The 5,178-nt window shown below is 32.6% G+C and overlaps 1 pseudogene; it reads right to left on the bottom strand.

Annotated features, from left to right (window-relative positions):
- Positions 1–2,194: 2,194 nt before the first annotated feature.
- On the bottom strand, positions 2,195–3,163 carry LOC107480449 (ethylene-responsive transcription factor ERF060-like; annotated as a pseudogene).
- Between the last annotated feature and the right edge of the window lie 2,015 nt (positions 3,164–5,178).

The following is a 5,178-nucleotide window of genomic DNA, read 5'->3' as shown; positions in this document are numbered from 1 at the left end:
ATTAGTGTCTCCTGAACTCTCATGCAACGTTCCACCCACAAAATCTGCATGTTCCACTTTCAACGCAGCATTGACTCCCGCATTTTCAAATTTGAAACTCTGGTGCACCATTTTCTCCTATGGTTTGACCTCGGTGGTTGTTGGTGGCTCACCTATTCCCCCATCCTGCTCCTACCGAGACGCTGCGACAGTCCTTTCCACTGGCAGTATCACGTCATTTCCTTTTGCCTTTCCACAATCCCAGGTCACATGCCAAATCAATTGCATTTTCCACAGATGAGATGTAGGTTCTCATACTCAATGGCATACTCAAAGCCAGCAACCAGAATCTTGTGTATCACAGGTTGGCCGAGATTGATTTGGATGCACGTTCTTGCATATTTGCCACACTCAGCTGACTTAGTGGTTAAATCAACCTTAATCGGCCTTCCCACCGCTCTTACTATGTTTAAGATAGCCTTCTCACTATAATACCAGATGCTGAGTCTGGTGATTCTTATCCAAATTAAAGTGGATCCAAAGAAATCCTCACATGGACGAAAAGAAGGGCACCACGACTTTACCGCCACATAATTTCCCGTAATCATCCATGTACCGCCAAAAAGAACTCTTTCTATCCTCCCATAAGTCAAACTTGATGAGAAAATAACTAAAACTAACGTCCAATATCTCATAGCGGCCTTTAGTTCTCCAAACTCCTCTTAACTTGTGCGTAATAGCAGTATAGCTGAAAGATTTGTCAAGAACTTTAATGATGATGACATCCCTATAAGGGACAAAGAGAATCTTCCTAGCTTCCTCCGTGAATTCCATGCTAGGGATCTCTCTATCTTTAATGGTAGCCATCATATCCGCATCCAAAGCATCTGCCACATGAGAAATCCTAGCTGAAGATTCTCCCATTATTTTGTCTCTAAAGGACATCTTAATATGTTCTTTGCCCTTCAAACTCTTCTTTGCATCTCCCATACCCTATGGTGTAGCTTTCCCTCAAACCCCAAAAACGCATGCAGAAGCCTTATCATGAGACATGCGAGACCCTCCCCCAACCTCCATGACGTTCTTCCCTTCCAAGACTCATCCGTCAACCTCGAGACATGATCCTCCACCTTCCCTCCACTACCTTCGTAAACACTGCCCCTTTGCCATCAACTACCCCTGTGTCTCCTAAAACCTTATCATCGTCTCCTTTGTTCCGCTCTCCCTACCAATATTTTTCACAATTATTGAAATTTAATAATTGGTATTGAAAGTTTGATTGTTTCTGTTTTAAATATCTATATATTGAGATTGTTATGGTTAAAAAATTTAGATATGAAAGTGAGATGAGTGATATATTTTAATATTGTAATTTTTTATACAGGTACACAAATCGGACCCTCTGATTTATATTTAAAAGATTGAAAAAATTTAAGGTACACAATCGATTTAATGTACCTCAATTTTTTTAAATTTTTTAAAGGGTAAAGTATACTTTTTGTTCCTAAAATTTGGCAAAAATTTCAAAAATACCCCTAAATTATATTTTGTTTCAATTTTATCTCAAAAATTTTCGATTTGGATCAAATATACCCTCGATGGCAAAATCTTTAAAAAAATTAAGACCAGTCTAACAATAATGCATAAAAATTATGCTTGATTTGCTTGTGTTGAGAGTTGTTCTTATGAAATTGTTGAATTGGTCTTAAAGTTTTTGAAAAATTGGCGAGTATATTTGATGCAAATCAAAAATTTTTAGAACAAAATTGAAAGAAAATAAAATTTAGAGTTATTTTTGAAACTTTTGTCAAACTTTAGGGATAAAAAATATATTTAACCTTTTTTTAAACACAATCAAATTTTTTTAATTTTTTAAACACAAATCAGAAGACCCGAAAACAAAAATAAGAGGATCCAATTGATTCGATTTCTATACTTTTCAAAAATTAGACGGTTCAATTTCTACTTCCTAAATTAAATCATTTCACATTTAAAAAAAATACCACACCAGTCCACAGTTTAAAAAAATACTACTATTAATCTAATATAAAAAATAAAAATGATTGAATTGTCGCAAGGCTTCTTTTGCTGCAACCTTGTTTGCTCGGAATCACATAGAATCAACTGATTGTTTAAATTTCTTCACTGTACAAGTCATAAGTTAAATTAAAGTTTATTACGTATCAAACTGTACCAAAAATAAAATGCCCACGGATTTAGGATAACTTGATGTATTGGAAGACGGTTTAATTACATTTTGAACAAGCAGAGTAGATAAGATTACAAAGGTCCCATGGTTATGCAAGGAATAAAAAGCACCCACAAACCAAGAGCCCTAAAATATGGCAACAACCATGTCTGCAAATGCCAAAAACTTGATTGCAGAAGCTGCCCAAAAGGATAATAACTTAACACACACAGACACACAAGATGATGAGTCATATGGCTGCCCAATCAATCTCCACGGAGGGGAACTTCTCCAAGCCAAAACTCACCGGTTCCTCCCACTTGCAACAATCCGAGAAATCAAAAAGAGTGGTCGCAGCCGATTCAGGGGAGGACGATCCTGCACATGATTCATCCGACTCCACTTTGAAATCTTCTAGCTCAGGATAAAGCACTTGATCTTGCTCCACCTTCACAAGAGAGGGGCATGGCTCCTGTTTCTGAGAAAGAGCCAACTTGTCGCAAATGGCTTGGAGCTTGGCATCCACGGAAGAAGGGAGAGGCTTGGTTCTTGGGGAGTCTGATTTCCGCCACCCACTTCCCCCAGTGTCTTTGCCTAACACCGCGGTAAAGCTTTGTGGCTTTGGTTGGGGTGGTGGCCACGTGCTTCATGGGGACCCCCTTTGGGGAAAGGTGCTTTTGGTTGCTGTGTTGGACACATGTGGAAGACATAACTTGTTGCTGTTGAAGTTGGCGAAGTTGGAACTGCGCTTGGATTTGGATGATTTGTGTTGGGGTGAGTTTGTTGAGGCCTATGGAGGAAGAGGGTGAGAAGAGGTTTGGAAGAGGAGAGGAAGCTGGTGGCAATGAAGAAACACTTTGGAAAAAAGGGTAAAGTGCTTTCATCAGCTCTTCACTATGAGGATCTAACAAATAATCCCCTGAGATACTGCTGTACCGATCCATACTCACTCGGTTTTTGGACTGCTCTTTCGTCTCTCTTGCACGTTGCTCATCAACCCCTCTTCCCTTTTATATCCATCACTTGCCTCGTCAACTTCAATTATGCCTCTCCATCCAATCACAACACCACACGTATACAAGTAATTTACCCAACATGTCCACCCCCAACTTTTCTCTCACACTTGCCCCAATTACTAAAGAGGCATCCTCATCCTTTACTGTTTTGAAAAAAAAAAATTAAATGATTTCATATTATTTTGTAATTATTTATTTATTTTTATTTTTTAATTATATTTTCACTGTATTTTCTTAATTGTTCGTGCTAATAAATTAATGTGTAGAAAGACTCATTATTTTTCTATAGTATATAGAAATTTCCAACCCATTTGTAACATGGTATTCCCTTCGTCATTTTATTTTTTCCTTTCCTTTCTTTCACATCACAAACAATACTGTTAGCTATATATCAAAAAGGAATATTTGAAAAGAATATTTAAAGTAGGAGATAAAAATAAAAGAAAAAAATATATTCCATACCAATGTATATTATTTTTGTTTTAAAAAATTAATGAAATTGATGGTATGCGTTCACATACTCATTTACTTTTGATAATGTCACACGATTGTCATTAACTCATTATATTAATTAATTAAGTATTATTATATTTATGTAAACATATCTTCCATATGAGTAGATAAATTATTCGTATAAAATATATATTAAAAATAAATTATATAATTAATATATATATTAATAAATAAATGTATAATAATTAATGTATTAAATATTAATTAAGTTTTAGTGTATACACAGTATTTTTTTAATCAATTGTTAGTACTTTTATTTTTATTAAGAGACTTTTAATATTTAGACAATTAGACACCAAAAAAATGATTTTTAGACTGTTTGTTTATAAATATGAAACACTAAAATAAGAATACAAAAATATAAAATTATATTTGATACATAGGACACAAAAATAGATATTATATTTAAAAATATTAAATTAATGTATTTTTTTTTTTATTAATTTTTATAATTATATTTTTATTATTATATATTTTTTAAAATTTTAAATAAAAATATAAAATAAATTGAATTTATATAATTTATTTTAATTTATTATTAAATAAAATATAAAAATATTAATTTTATCATCTTCTCGTAATCAAATGTAGCCTTAATATTTGCAAGTTGAGCTTATATGTTTAAACTTTAAAATATACTTAATAGTTAATAATTGTATTGGTTGTGAAAACATTGCTTTTCATTTAAATTCAAATTCAAATTGTTGTATTTGGTTTTTGTTCCTTTCTCCTCGACGGTAAAAAAGAGAAACTATTGACAATTAGCTTATTAGGAGTATTTGGTTGTCTATTCATTATATGATACTAAGGCTGAAAGTGAGTCGAGTTGAGTCGAGCTAGACCAAGCTCAAGTTCAGCTCACCAAAATTGAACTTGGTTAATGGCTCGATTCATTAACAATCGAGCTTATTTCTTAAGCTCAAGCTCGGCTCATCAAAAGTTCACGAGCTGGCTCAAATAATAAAAACATAAATACATAATCCATAATTTTATATCAATAAATTATAACTTATATATTTTAAAAAATATTTGAAAAGAACAATTTTATTTTTATTTATGTCTATATCAAAATTATATGTAATAAATAAATATAAAATTTTAAATAATTAATATCATTAATATATATAATTATATATTACTATTTAATATGTATATATATAATATTAAAAGTATAAATTAGATGCATATAGGATATGTGTATTAATTATATATATAATCGAACCAGTTCACGAGCTAATGAGCTGAGCTTATCCAAACTCAAGCTCGGCTCATTTAATTTATGAGTTCAATTTCAAGCTCAAACTTGGCTCACCAATTCACAAGCTTAGCTTATCGAGCTATTAATGAGTCGAGCTCGAGTTGGCTCATGAACTAACTTCCAGTCTTATATGATACGGGTAATTCTTGTTAATTAAATTATAAAAAATAGTTAGTTAAAAAGAAACAAAAAAAAAAAAACTGTATTGTAAGCATGGTCTTTTC

Source organism: Arachis duranensis, chromosome 3, assembly GCF_000817695.3.
Source record: "Arachis duranensis cultivar V14167 chromosome 3, aradu.V14167.gnm2.J7QH, whole genome shotgun sequence".
NCBI classification, from domain to species: Eukaryota; Viridiplantae; Streptophyta; class Magnoliopsida; order Fabales; family Fabaceae; genus Arachis; species Arachis duranensis.
Note: the sequence above shows the minus strand (reverse complement) of the source record. Positions and strands in the feature narration are given on the sequence as shown.